A 16,170-nucleotide genomic window follows, 5' to 3' on the forward strand; every position below is an offset into this window, starting at 1 on the left:
AGATAAAATGAAAATATTGTGTGACATTGTTGGTTGTGGAGTTCTACAGCTCTAATCAGCATCTTTTCACTGTCGTGTGTGTGTGTGTGTGTGTGTGTGTGTGTGTGTGTGTGTGTGTGTGTGCCTGAAGTGTAACTTTTTTATGGTTAAATGTCAGAAGTACATGACGATTGTAGCATCACTTTTGTGTTGTTGATCAGGAAGAGTGAGGAAAAACTCATGCTGCCTAGTAAGTTGCTGTTCCTGAGTAGCAATGGGAAAAAAGGGAGGGGGCTTTGTCACCTGTAAGGTCTCCATCTGACTAATGCATCACACTCAACAGTGAGACATGCTGACACTTCAAGAGACACCGCAAAGAGATTTGTGATTCAAAACCTGACCTTGGTGCACTGGTGGCAATCATGGTACAGCATTCTCTCTCTTTCTCTTACTGATAAATATGTCTGATGAAATCATCTTAACCACCAGGATTCAAAAAGGCTCCTGGTAAAATTGGCTCCAGGTCAACTGCCACAGTATTAGTTAGTTAAAGAGTTAGCTACCTTGGCAACACGAACACATACATTTTGGTCATCAACCATAAAACACTCTGATGTCCCTCATTTAATCATCCCCAGTATTACTAAATTTTATGGAAGTATTTTTTCAATATCTTTGGTTTGCATCATAAGGTACAATCGTACCAGTACAATTTTCTCCCTTTCCTACTCCAGTCATGGTTGATTTGCGGGATGAACCACTACTGGTACCACACTGTAGGGGCCCAAATCTCTCTAATTTTAGTGTTGTTGTCACTACATGAGACGACATGGTATCTTTCACGACTTTTTCTGGAATGTGGATTCTCAGAATTTTGTGAGTAAGGCTGATTTGCAAAAGTCTTCCTTTAATGTCTTCAATTGCTATTTGTTTGGCATTGCTGTGATACTTTCACATTAAATAAAAAAGTATGTAAATACATCAAACAGCTTTTCTTTGAACCTTTTCTATTGCTTTCATTAAGAGCCTAGACTGATGAGCTTTACTCAGGAATTGATTGAATGAGAGTTTCGTAAGCAACCTCATTCATGCATGTATTGTGTTACCTACTTCCTTAGAAGTATTATAATAGATCTAAGCCTAGCACCTAACTTCCATACAGCATGGTGTTCCACCTTAAAATCACTGCAGATAGATACTATCAGGTACTTGAAAGTTCTCACTGGTTCCAGTGACTGTGTATCACTCAGTCAAACAGTATCAGATCTTTTCACTCATTTAAGTGGATTGCATTACATTTATTCACGATTTGAGTTAGTTTGATATTTCTGTCCTACGTGCTGATTAAATTGAAGTCTCGTTACATTTTGTACCAAATTTCTAGCTATGTCTCCTCTCAGTATATGACTGTATGATCACCAAATCAACTGACACAGCTACAAATGTTATCCATTACATCATTTATAAAACGTGAACAGCAATGGCTGCATCACACTACCTTCAAGTACACTTGACATTCTGAGCCTCAGATTATGTCTCCCCATTTACAACAATATAATACCTAATGAAACTTCCTGCTGAATTAGTATTAGAACTGGGGACACCTTTTCTTTTAACAGGCACATGTGACTAAGCTATTCAAATACTGTTCACCACCTGCCCTCACAGACTTATTTCTGCCAGCACCTTCTTTCCACGTTTTCCTGTATATCACTTGAGATTAGCACTCCTGGAAGAAACGATAGTCTGAAGAATTGGTTCAGCAACAGCCCATGAGACTGTTTAAAGAATAAATTTTCATTTTGCAGCAGGATGTGCACTGATTTGAAACTTTCTTACAGATTAAACCAGTGTGCTGGACCAAGATTCAAACTTGGATGGGTTGGGGGCTGTACTTGGATGGCTCAGGCAGTAGATCACTTGCCCACGTGATGCAGAGATCACTGGATCGAGTCCCCGTCTGGCTCAAAGTTTTAATCTACCAGGAAGTTTCAAATTGCTTCAATCCTTAAGAGGTACGCTCATCAGTGAAAATCAGTTTCTGACATTCAATTTTCATCTTCTGGAAGTTACATTGCTTGTAAATGTACAATGGATGAATTGAGAGGATATCTTTAACTAGGGCAGTGTGGATAAATTTGGATTTGGGTCTGGAAAGTAAGCCTCTTGACAGAAAGGACATATTTGGAACAGAGGGGCACTTGGAGGAGATATGTACAATAGCATGTGAGTCAAGATTGTGATCTATGGGTATGAGTATTGTTCTGAGTGGGCCTTCCTGATCTGCTGAAACATGACTATGTCTAATGTAGCACAATGCACAATGGAAGTATCCCCAGGTAATACGCTTCAAAATAAGTAAATCTATTTCACATGGCAAAGAAAGAGATTTTGTGTCGCGCTGTTGTAAGTACTGGGGCTAAAACTGTCATCCATCTACATTATGTTCAAAATTTTGACCTTTGCAATTAATTTTGACTTCACAAATATGAAGAAATGGCTCAAGAGGAGGACATTCACACTAACAAGATCACAATTTAAGTTAGTACGTCTTCTGCAGACTTCAAGAAATTTTCATTGTTTCTAAACTTAAATACACCATAAAAAGCCAAATAAAGTATACTGAGGTAAAAGGAAACTATTTTATGAAACAAAGAGGGTTCTGACAATAATTTTTTGATCCTGTAGTCATTTATTTTTCAGTCTTATTTCATAAAGGATTTTCAGTTTTGTTGTGGTCTTCAGTCTAAAGACTATTTTGTTGCAGCTCCCCAGCTACTCTACCCTGCACATGCCTCTTCACCTTCAACTAAGTACATGAATCTCCATCCATTACTAAATTCATCTCTTGGTCTCCCTCTACAATTTTTACCCTCTGAACATCCCTCCAATACTAAATTTATGATACCTTGATGTCTCAGAATGTGTCCTATCAACCGATCCCTTCTTCTAGCGAAGTTAGGTCATAACTTTCCTTTTTCCTCGATATTATTCAGTACCTTCTCATTACTGATCTACCCATCTCATCTTCAGCATTTTTCTGTTACACTATGTTTAAAAAGCTTATGTTATCTTCTTCTCTAAACTGCTTATTGACCACATTTTACTTCCAGACAATTACCTCCAGAAAAAAGCTTTCTAACAATTAAATCTATATTAAATTTTCTTCTTCCAAAATCCTTGTCTTGCCATTGCCGCTCTACATTTTATTTCCTCTCTACTACTACCATCATCAATTATTTTGCTGTCCAAGTACCGAAACTTGTCTACGACATCCAGTGTCTCTTTTCCTAATCTAATTCCCTCAGCATTGCCTAATTTAATTCTACCACATTCCGTTATCTTGGTTTGCTTTTGTTGATGTGAATATTATGTCCTCCTTTCAAGAGACTGTGCATTCCATTCAAATGCTCTTCCAAGACCTTTGCTTTAACCGATAGGATTACATGTAACTGACAAACCTCGAAGTTTTTATTTCTTATCCTTGAACTTTGAATTCCTACTCCAAAATTTTCTTTGGTTACCCTTAATTTTGCAGTTATGCACTTACTTACAATTGTAGTGTCAACTGTGTTTCAGTGGACTATTATTTAATATATTTAATTTTTCTTTCATAATGATTTGGTTTTGGTTGTTTTTATTTTATTTCATATGAGATGAGTGAGCATTTCATCTGATTAGCGTTCATCTTCTATGTATCACAGACTGACAGACTGGCCACTGTTGCACTTGCTGCATGGGTCCAGGATGTTGGGGTACAAGCTCCACAACACTGCATAGGTGCAGCTCTTTGTTTCTTTTTTCTTTTAATAATAATGATTGTTATTGAGTTTATTGGGAGAGGTTTGCTTGCAAGTGTTTTGTTGACCACTGTATAACTCAGATGAAGAAATTCATATTATATTAGCAAAAAACTGGACTGTATTTTTATGAAATAAAAAAAAGACATATGATTAAATTTTTTTACTTACAATTAGCTCCCCGTTCTAAAAAACAGGTCACTGAATCTGCTACTGAGAAAAAGACAGGGAAGGGAGAGGGAGAGGGAGGGGGAGGGAGGGGGAGAGGGAGGGGTAGAGGGAGGGGGAGAGGGAGCAACTATATCCTGCAACTGAACAGAAGACTAAGGAATTGGGAGGTTGACCAAAAAGAAATGAGCACTCAAGAAAAGTAATGTGTTGCAATTAATAGTGTTCCATCATAATAGTCTAAATAGCCTGCACTAGAACAACTGGAACTGATGTATTTTGGAGACTGATGTTTATGGCAGCAACGGGCGCCACCAAGTGCCTCATCCATTCCCACATTGTATTTACATTTTGCAGTCATGAACCGCCACTGCAGCTGCCAAGTGATACTAGCATTGACGCTGCTCTTGCCCAGTTCTGCCACTGCCTATTGTCAGTGCAGAAGCAGACAATGACAACAACAAGAAGCCATAAGGTGATTATAATGGTAAAGGAAGCCAAAATAAACCACTTGTGAGCCAGTGTTTGAAATTTTGTCAATGAAAGAATATTAAGAACAGACAAAATTACCTATTTCTTGTTAAAAATTAACAGTTCAAATAATAGTAAACATGGAAGAGTTTTTGAACATATTTTCAGTTCAAGTATAGTGATTTCCTCGAGACAGAGAAACTTACGCTCACACATCAGCAAGGGTTCAGAAAGCAATGCTCCTGCGAAACTCAGTTTACCCTTTTCTCACACGATACATTGTGAACCATGGATGAAGGGCAACAGGTATTCCACACTCCTAGATTTCCTTGAAAGTGTACGGGGTTTGTATAAAAAGTAATGAGACTGATTTTTTGCTGACGTGACTGTACTTCGCAGCGTGCACACCCCGGAGGGATTGGTGGTGAGGGATGTCTGGCCGAAAATGCGCAGCGTGCCAGTCGCCAGCGGGCTCTTGTCTCACCAGCATCGTGCATTGAGTGGGCAAGTCGCAAAGTCGTTGGTCTTGGCACAACATGCAGCAAACGATCAAGCAATTTTACACCATCAAGTTTTGTGTTAAACTAGGAAAATTGGGTATTGAAACATTGGACATGTGTCGGCAAGCCTAAGGTGGTGATTGCCTGTCAAAAGACCAGGTTTTCAGGAGGGTGAGGAGCTTTGAAGATGGCCGGGACAGCGTTGAGGATGAGGACTGTTCCAGACGCCCGTCAACCAGCAAAACTGATGAAAACATCGACCGTGTGCACTTTTAATTGAACACTTACTGTTGGATGAATGTCAGGATGAGAGCAGAAGACCTCAGACTAGATGAAATGACAGTGCACATCATCATCGCGAAAGAAGTGTCGACGAGGAAGATCTGTGCCAAGATGGTTCCCAAGATTTTGTAAGACGTTCAGAAGCAAGCACATGTGCACGCCTGCCAAGACCATCTCCAGAGCCTTGAAGCTGATCTGGAATTTTTAGGTGTTCTCACCACATACGAAACCTGTGTGTTTCAGTACAACCTGGAGACAAAGCGCATGAGTGTCGAATGGCATATTGCAGCATCCTCACGTCCAAAAAAGGCTCGCATGTGCAAATTGAAGGTGAAAGCCATGCTGATTGTGCTTTTTGACGTCAAGGGCAAGGTTCATCATGAATTTGTGACCCAAGGCCAAACTGTCAAAAGTGCTTTTTATTGCAAAGTGCCCAAGAGACTGAAAGACAGGATCCAATGCATGAGGCCAGCCATTGTCGATGAATGGAAGCTGCATCATGACAACGTGCTGAGTCACACCTGCTCCATGGTGGCCAGCTACCTGGCCAAGAAAGGGATTCCAACGATTCCCCAGCCCCCCTACAGTCCTGATGTGGCCACACCAGATTTTATTTTGTTCCCCAAACTAGAAACTTTCCCAAAGGGACACCGTCATGGGACCCTGGAGGAGGTCCAAGCTGCTACAATGAGGGCTTTGAAGGCCATCCCAGACTCAGTGCTCACGGCAGCGTTTGAAGAATGGAAGTCTCGCATGCAGCAGGTTGTTGACTCTCAAGGGCCATATACTGAAGAGTACTAAGTGGCTGTGCCGATATCTACAATACATTTTGATACACAAACTCAGTCTCATTACTTTATATAAACTCTGTACAACACGGTGCCCCACTGCAGATTGTTGAAGAAGGTACGATCATACGGAATAGATTCCCATCTATATGAGAGGCTTGACGAGTTATTAAGTAACAGAACCTGGTGTGTTGTCCTCTACAGCAAGCGTTCATCAGAGACAAAGGTATCATCAGGAGTCCCCCAGGAAAGTGTAATAGAACCACTCTTGTTCTCTAAATAAAAAAAAATGATCTGATGGCAGGGTGATCAGCAATTTGAGGCTGTTTGCTGATGATGCTGTGGTGTATGGGAGGTGTCAAAGATGAGTGACTGTAGAAGGATACAAGATGACTTCGACAAAGTTTCTAAATGATGTGATGAATGGCAGCTTGCTTTCAACCTACATCTACACCTACATGGATACTATGCAAATAGCATTTAAGTACCTGGCAGAGGGTTCATCAAACCAACTTCACAATTGTCTATTATTCCTATCTTGTATAGCATGTGGATAGAATGAACACCTATGCTTTCCACATGAATTCTTATTTCCCTTATTTTATCATGGTGATAAGGTTGGCATGAAGGTGAGCATCAACAAAATATTTTTGCATTCAGAGGAGAAAGTTAGTGATCCGAATTTTGTGAGAAGATTCCTCTGCAGCAAAAATAGCCTTTGTTTTAATGATGTCCATCCCAAATCCTGTATCATGTCAGTGACACTACCTCCCCTATTTCACAATAACACAAAACGTGCTGCCCTTCTTTGAACATTTTTGATGTACAATGTCAATCCTAGCTGGTAAGGATCCCACACCACACAGCAACATTCTAAAAGAGGATGGACAAGTGTGGTGTACGCATTCTCCTTAGTAGATGTGTTACATTTTCTAAGTGTCCTGCCAATAAAACGCAGTCTGGTTAGCCTTCCCCACAACATAAGGAACAGCATAGGGCCTATAACACTACCTTGGGGAATGCCAGAAATCACTTCCGTTCCACTCTATGACTTTCCGTCAATTACTACGAACTGTAACCTCTCTGACAAGAAATCATGAATCCAGTCACACAACTGAGACAATATTCCATAAGCACGCAATTTCACTAGAATCTGCTTGTGTGGTACAGTGTCAAAAGTGTTCCGAAAATCCAGAAATACAGAATCAATTTGAAATCCCTTGTCAATAGCACTCAACACTTCATGTGAATAAAGAGCTAGTTGTGTTTCACGAGAACGATGTTTCCGAAATCCATGTTGACCGTGTGTCAGTAGATCGTTTTCTTCGAGATAATTTATAATGTTTGAACACAATATATGTTCCAAAATCCTGCTGCATATCACCATTAATGATCTGGGCTTGTAATTTAGTGGATTACTCCAACTACCTTTCTTGAATATTGATGTGACCTACGCAACTTTCCAGTCTTCGGGTACAGATCTTTCGTCAAGTCAACGGTTGTATACGATTGTTAAGTATGGAGTTACTGCATCAGCGTACTCTGAAAGGAACCTAACTAGTATACGCTCTGGACCAGAAGACTTGCTTTTATTAAGTGCTTTAAGTTGCTTCCCTACTCCACGCATACCTAGTTCTTTGTCACTCATGTTGGCAGCTGTTCTTGATTCGAATTCTGAAATAATTACTTTGTCTTCTTTTGTGAAGGCATTTGGGAAGGCTGCGTTTAGTAACTCTGCTTTGGCAGCACTGTCTTTGATACTATCTCCATTGCTATCATGCAGGGAAGGCATTGATTGTGTGTTGCTGCTAGCATACTTCCTATACGAACAGAATCTCTTTGGATTTTCTGCCAGGTCTCGAGACAAAGTTTTCTTGTGGAAATTATTATAAGTATATCACATTGATGACCGTGCTAGATTTCGAGCTTCTGTAAATGATCGCCAGTCTTGGAGATTTTGCATCTGTCTAAATTTGGCATGCTTTTTTCATTTTTTCTGCAACAGTGTTCTGACATGTTTTGTGTACCAAGGAGGATCAGCAGAAAAATGTAAATTAATGCAGGTGAGCAAGAAAACAATCCTGTATTTTTCGAATACAGCATTAGTAGAGTGTTGCTCGACACAGTCCCATCGATTAAATATCTAGGTGTAATTATGCAAAGCTTTACAAAATGAAATTAGCATGTCAGAACTGTAACACGGAAGGCAAATGATTGACTTCAGTTCACTGGGAGAATTTTAGAAAAAAGGATTCATTTGTAAGGGGTATGGTACATAAAACATTAGTGTGACCTGTTCTTGAGTACTACTCAAAAGACATAAAGAAAGACATTGGCACGATTCACAGGCTGGCTGCCAGATTTGTTACTGGTAGGTTCAATGAACAGGTTAGTATTATGGAGGTGCTTCATGAATTCAAATGCGAATCCCTAAAGGACGTTATTTTCCCAGAACAATGCCGAGAAAATTTATAGAAACTTTATTTGAAGCTGAGTGTAGAACGATTCTAGTGCTGCCGACTTACAAACTGCACGAGAACCATGAAGATAAAAAAAACTGTGGCTTGTATGGGTACATACAGACAGTCATTTTTCCATCGCTTTATTTGTGAATGTCACAGGAAAGGAAATGACTATAAGTGGTATGCAACACTCTCCACCTGAACCATGCAGTGGCTTGTGGGGTATATATGTAGATGGCCAGTAATGACTTAGATGATATTAAAAAATTGATAGTAGGTTTTAATGAGGAATTACACATACAGATATCAAATCAAACCAAGAATTAGAACTCAGAATGGACAATTTAAATAAAGAACTAAACCATCAAAACAGAAAGTTAGATAATTTCATCATCTGCCTTTGTAGCTTCTACCAAAATAATACAGAACACACAGAACTGCTGAATTAAATCTTAATACGACAAATGACTGTAAGATTATATTGCCAGGTTGAAAATAAAAAAAATCATTTAAAATGAGATATTAATGATCCATTAAATAATTTAAAATTAACATTAGAAGAAGAACTGATTAAAAATTACAGATGTTTTAATGAGGAGTTTAACAATGATTTATAAGTATCATGAAATGAAGTCATGGAAATTGTTCATTAAGTGTCACCTGATGTAAATGCCCAAAGAAAATTACAGGGAGATAGTTACCTGGATATAGCAACTGAGTTAAGGGAAAACTGACAGGAATTCAAAAGTCTAAAGAAACAGGCAAACTGTAATAGTCACTTGGTTACTGAACTAAAAGAAACATTCCCAACAAAATACCACTGGGGCAATGGGTGCAGTACTTTCAATATGTACAGAGTATTGAACATACTGAGAGTAGGTTAAAGAAAATTATTATGCAGATGGCAGATATGGTTAACCATACAAGTTTTAAATATACTTAAAGGACTGCTAGTAAAGATAATGGGAATAGAGACTGTAAAGCAGTGAGGGTACAGAATTTTTGCATAGTTAAAAATATTTCCCCCATAAACCACAGTTGAACAGTCTGCTGTACCATTGTTTTAATGCTCCTATGAGTAATTGTGTCATTTATTAATGTTATGTTACAGTGTTGGTTTCAAATAGTGCACAGGTCCACAATTTTGCATAGGATTTGCTCAGTTAGTGCAGATATTTGTTGGTGTTGTGTTGCTATATGTTTGAGGCACTCATTGGGCAGTACACCTCATGCACTCACGACTGCCAACTCCAGCATTTCTGGCCAGAGAAAACAGGGGAATAGTAAGCAAAAGTAGTTGCTATGTACAGTAAAGAAACAAAACCGACAAGCTATACAAAGAGTTCAAATATAAAAGGAGAAGAGAAACTGGGGAGAGATTTCATGAAGGGGAGGGATGTACAAACAGAATTGTTGAAGTTATGGACAGGAAAACTCTTTGAGCTTCAACAATGGGCTTGGTCCACGGTACTGCATAATGCAGAGCAAATCAAGAGGTATATTGGAAAATTGCAAACAACACCAAGTGTCACTGAACAGCCACCAGTTGTAGATCCTAACGCTTATAGCTACAGTTATATTTTTGTAAGCTGTTGACAGTGAGTTCTTGTAGTAAAACTAGTGCAAGATATAATAACTTCAGGTCTCTCCATTATTTGTCACCAGAGACCATTACCTGCTAATTGTTCCAAGTTTTTTCCATTGTGATAAGAGAGAAGGGTAAATGCTTTGTAGGACAAACAGTAATGAAACCATGGCAGCAGCTAATCTCTCACAGCCAGCAACTGATAACTCTCATAAAATTCCATCGTATGAAAAATTTGTACCCATGTGGTAAGCCCAGTCTTATCTGAAATAAGTAACCCATCACTAACTCAAGGCATTTTTCCACAGAGACTGAAATATGCCGTTGTTAAACCCCAATTAAAGAAAGATGATAAAAGTAAATAGCTACCAACCTGTTTCACTACTGGCATCACCGTCCAAAATTTTTGAGCAGATGATGTATTCCAGAATATTGTCTCACCTTAACAACAACAGTATCCTTAGCAAATCAGTTTGGGTTTCAGAAAGGTTGCTCTACAGAGAATGCCATTTACATGTTCACTCACCTGATTTTACAAGTGCTAAATAATAAAATACTGCCAGCTGGTATTTTCTGTGAGTCCTCTCAGACATTTGACTGTGTTAATCATAGTATTCTCCTAGGTAAATTGACATTTTATGGGATTGGTGGTACAACAAACCAACGGATAATGTCATATCGAACCAAGAAAATGCAGAAAGTTGTACTCAGTAATTCAAGCAATGTAGTCCAGGGACATAATTCTGACTGGGGAGAAATCACGTGAGCAGATTCCCAAGGTTCAATCTTATGTCCACTATTGTTCCTTCTTTATCCAATTTTCTTATATACATAAATGATCTTCTGTCTAGTATACAACATGCAGAATTATTTCTTTTTACAAATGACACTAGTATCATAATCGTTCCAAACATGCACATACAGAAACAGAAGAAATGGGAAACGATGTTCTTAAAAGTACATTGACTGGTTTTCTGCGAATGGTCTCACCCTCAATTTTAATAAGATACAACATATTCAGTTCCGCACATCTAGAGGTACTACACTGATAGTAAGTGTAACACATGGTGAGGAAAAAACAGATATGGTGGAAACTTCAAAGTTTTTAGGGGGCCATGCTGATGAGAATTTAATTTGGAAGAGACATATTTTGGAACTCCTGAAAAAACTTTGTTCAGCCACATTTGCACTTAAAATCATTGCAAATCTCATATTAGTAAGTCGACATATTTTGCATATTTTCATTCAATAATGTCATATTCTGGGGTAACTCATCTTTAAGAAAGAAAATCTTCATTGCACAAAAACATGCTGTGAGAATAATATGTGGTGCTCACCCATGATCATATTGTAGACATCTGTTTAAGAAGTTGGGCATTCTGACTACTGCATCCCTGTATATTTATTCCCCTCATGAAGTTTGTTGCAAATAATACACTACAGTTCGAAAGGAACAATGAGTACATAATTACAATACCAGAAGGAAAAATGACATTCATTTCTCCATATTAGGGTTGTCTTTAGCGCAAAAGGGAGTACACAATGCTGCAACAAAAATTTTTGATCACTTACCCAGTGACAAAAAATTTCTGACAGATAGAAAAAGTAGTGGGTAGGAATCATTAACTTACATCTGTATATCTCTTTTTCTTTTTGCAAAACATCACGATTTAGGAATGTTCAGAAGGTAGCCGTACGTACAAATTAATTTGTGATATGAATGTAAAAGGACTCATTCCACACCACTACAATCTATGTGCAAAATAATCTATGGAACATGTAATTAACTAATCAACCTGATGGTCCATTAAGTTTTTACAGATAGTAACATTTTGTGTAATTTTTATGCTGGGAACTTTTATAGTGACAGGTTTTGCAATGGCTTGGAATTATATTTGTTGTTTGTGTATAGGTTAATCCAATTTGCCTCTATTCTAGTAAGCTTTCTATGTAGACTCCACTTGTAGGGATCTGGGACAATCTACGTACTTGACTAAAAACTGTTAATGAGGAGTATCATCTTGAAGTAAGGTGTCTAACAGTTCTCCAGTACTTTTGTATTCAGGACACTTTTTTTTCCATATGATCTGTTCCTGAAAGGGCATAAATATTTTACTGGGCATAGAAGCATCTGGAAATGCTCAGTAAAGAGACCTCCCAAGTTCCTGAACAGATACACAATGCATTTTCCAAAGTAATTAACACAAAACATATTTAACAACACAAACACTTTCCATTACTGTCCCAGTCCAGTATTTTTCAACCTACAACTGGCATTGTCATCGAAATATAACCAACTTTTTGTGGTTGGAAAGTGATATCTTAGTCAGTGACAAAATATTTTAGCACATTTTACAAGAGGATACAATACACTCTGTCAGAATGTTATTAAGTTTTTGGCAGGATGTACTTCTGATTCAAGCTAACATACTAGCTTAAAAACAGCTTTGTAGATGCTGTCTACACAGACATGACACAGTGTTTGCAATACTGGGTGAAAATTCAGCTTAATATAAAATTTTATAATTGAAGAGGAATCGTCTAGAGATTTTTATGTTCCAGATGCTAACAAAATTGCTTCGCTAAAACATTATCTTCTTATGGAAGGCATTTTCGGGTTTGATTTGTAGGAGCTGCAGGGTTTCTTTGGTATTTCTAGACCAGGGCATTGTGGTTTTGGGGACTGCATCAAACACGTGGAAGATTGTCATAGCCAATCTGTTCCTGTCCATTCATTTGAGGTGTCCATAAAGTCTCGCACATCTTTTGCAGATTGAGTCTAATTTTTTTTCTATTTTGCCACAGACTTCCTTGTTGGATATTTTTGGCAGATGCCATTCTTATAATTGGATACCACGATTGCTCTAATCACTCTCCACTCTTTTTTCTCCAGTTCTTCGAGAAGATCTCTATTTGCATTTAGGTACAGGGTTTCAGCTGCATACATAGCTAGAACCTCAAAACATTTCCAAGTGATGTATCTTAGCATTTTGTGAAAGACATTTTCTGTTGTAGATTGTGTACAGCGTTTGGTAGGCTATTTCAAGCTTATTTATTCGTTCTTTAACTGTTTCAACGTCCGGTCCATTTTTCATAAAATTTCACGCAGTAACTTAAAATTTTTCCATTCTGCTGATGTCTTTATATTCCATCCTAAGTTTAGCTGGGATATCTTTGATGTTAGTCATTGCTCCTATTTTTTCAAATGACACCTGCAGGCAATTCATTAAGAATCTTTAACAGGACTTCACTGTCTAAAGAATCACAGGCTTTCTTGAAGTTCACGAAACCTGCTAAGTACTGCTTTGACCTTAATGCAAAATATCTCATGTCTGATGATGCTTTTGAGGTTAAGGATCTATTCAGCTGTTGAACAACCTTCCCTGAAGCTGCTTGGTATTCTGCTATTTGATGGTCAAGTTGGGCTTCTAAATGCTCCAGGATGACAAAAAGCGAGATAATTTTGTAGATTATAGATAGCAGGGATATTACCCTATAGTAGTAACTGGTGTTTTTCATGTTGCCTTTCTGAGGCACTGGATGGATTAGGACTATTTTACAATCTTTGGGTGGGATTTCTTCACAACACTATTTTTCATTTGCTGTTGTAAGATTTCAACTGGTTCCTCAGGGGCACGTTTCCTCAGGGGCCCAGTTCTGAACTACTGAGTCGTCTCCAGGCACTTTGTTGTTTCCGAGACGGACAACATGGTGCTTTATTTCATCTTTGTCAAGTAGTTTCTTCAAGTAATCTGCTATGTTACAATTTTCTTCATTTGAAAGTGTCAATGTACCACCATTTTGCTGAAAGCATAGAGATGGTGGCTTATAGCCTACGATTTCTTCTTAAAGGTTCTATAATACACGTATGTTTCATTTCTCATAAAGTTTTTGTCTATCTTTTCAATAAGTGTTTTTCCATATTTACATTTCTCAGTTCTGAACACTATAGCGGGCTGGGGCCATTGGATTTTGTAAGCTTCCTAGTCAGATTTGGTTCTTTTTTAACTTCACGTGAATCAAGCAAGTGCTGTCGGCTACTGGGGTTGATCCACTCCATATCACAGACTGGCCATTGCTGCACCAAAAGATGTTTAGAGACGAGCTCCACAACACCGCATAGACACAGTTCCTTGTTTTTATTAATAATTACAGGTAATAATTTTTTACTAATAAAGATTGTTATTTGTGTGTGTGTGTGTGTGTGTGTGTGTGTGTGTGTGTGTGTGTGTGTGTGTGTGTGTGTGTGTGGAAGGGAGGGGGAGGTTTTATTAGAAAATGTAAATTAGCTCCATTGAGTAGTGTGTAGCTCAGATGAAGAAATTAATTTATTATTAGTATATGCAAATAAGCCTATTAGGGCTATGTAAAGTAATTACAGAAGTGGACATCCGCCTTCCTTTGTACCCATATTTCTTTCATTCTCTTCCTGTGGGTTTCCTTTCTCTCTCTCTCTCTCTCTCTCTCTCTCTCTCTCTCTAAGTCATGTTGTTCCAGTATTCTACTTAGGTTTTTCCTCTTGTTTGACTTGCCATTTGCAAATTTTGGAGAAAAAGATTTCGCAGTTTTGAACAACTTGTGGTGTAATTCAAGTCAATTTCAGATCAGTTTTGATCTCACCAATCCATTTCATAGTGCTCATTTTGGTTTCCCTCCCGTTGCCAAAGAATTCTAATATTTATTTTGTATGGATTCATTCATTTAATGTTATTCTGGATATCTATGTAATGTCTGATTTCCCTGAGTGCCTCTGAAACGATATTGTTCTACACGTATTGAACTTAGAATTGTTTACTTTTTATCACTGTTGTCAACAGCTGTTTTCCTGTTCAAGATTAGTGTTTTTGATTCTGGCATAGCTAGTGTATTGTAATGTCTTAGTTTTGTGTGCTTGGAGATACACTTCTTGTTGCAAGTATTTTGTGCAAAACGGCTTGCAGCTGCCACTTTTGGCACTTAATGTAGTTTGCTTTTTTATTCCATTTTCCTGATATATTTAAGTTGTGAAATATGTTTAATTTTGCCATATTTCATTTCCATTAATTTCCTCTTTTTTTTCCAGGTCACATATTCTAGCCTTTCAAAAGTTATTTGGAGACCAACTTTTACTGCAGTTCCTTTCAGGAGTTCAACCGGATTTTGGGCTGAATATCACATGTTAAGACTAGGCAATCTATAGACAACTTGCCTCACACTGAAGTGACTTGACTCCTGGTTAATTCTGAGGATTGATTTCTGTTATACATCTTTCTTGCATCACTTTCTCAAGGATACAGTTGAAGTATGTATTGTATTAGCAAAAAGTGAAGTTATTTTTACATAACTGTGGTGAAAAGGAGATCGCAAGATTTTTTATGTATCATCAGTATTCTGACTGTTTCGATGAGGCCTGCCAGAAACAATTTACCAAGTGGTTCATGCATGCACAGGTGTGTAATAGTGCTGTCTACAGGGAAGCCTATAGTAGCTGTGCTGCACATCAGTAAGCAGAGCGGTACCTGGCAGTGCATTTGCCCTATGGTGCAGTATTGGAACAGTCTACTCTGTGGTTTCTGCTATCACGATCGAAGTCATTCCCTGATGTCTTAACACATGTACTGTCATCCTGTCCCATCTTCTTGTTGTTATTCTCCACATCTTCCTTTTGTCTCCAATTCAGCAGAGAACCTTGTCATTTGTTACCTTATTGGTCCACTTAATTTAGACATGCTTCTATAGCACCCCATCTCAAACTCTTTGATTCCCTTCTTTTCCAGTTTTCCTACCATCCATGACTCACTTCCATACAATGATAGGTTCCAAATGTACATTTTAAAAATTCCTTCCAAATTAAGGCTGATATAAAATACTTGTAGAGATTTTTTGCCAGGAACGCTCTCTTCACATGCGCCAATCAGCTTCTCATGTCCTCCTTGTTTCATCTGTCGTGTTTTATTTTGCTTCCAAGATAGCAGAATCCCTTCACTTCATCTACTTCTCGCTCACCAATTTTAATATTAGGTTTTGCACTCGTGCCATTTCTGCTAACCCTCATTACTTTCACCTCTTTTTGGTTTACCCACACACTATATTTTTTACTCATTAGATGGTTCATTCCATTTAACAGGTCGTGCAATTCTTCTTCACTTGTCACCA

General features: G+C 38.2%; 1 protein-coding gene across 2 annotated transcripts in view; it reads right to left on the reverse strand.

Moving 5' to 3' along the window:
- The window catches only part of LOC126090883 (mitogen-activated protein kinase kinase kinase 4), a 201,103-nt gene that overhangs the window by 88,407 nt on the left and 96,526 nt on the right, over nucleotides 1-16,170 (reverse strand). The gene's annotated exons all lie outside the window — the stretch shown is intronic.

Source organism: Schistocerca cancellata, chromosome 1 (assembly GCF_023864275.1).
Source record: "Schistocerca cancellata isolate TAMUIC-IGC-003103 chromosome 1, iqSchCanc2.1, whole genome shotgun sequence".
In the NCBI taxonomy this organism is placed as follows: Eukaryota; Metazoa; Arthropoda; class Insecta; order Orthoptera; family Acrididae; genus Schistocerca; species Schistocerca cancellata.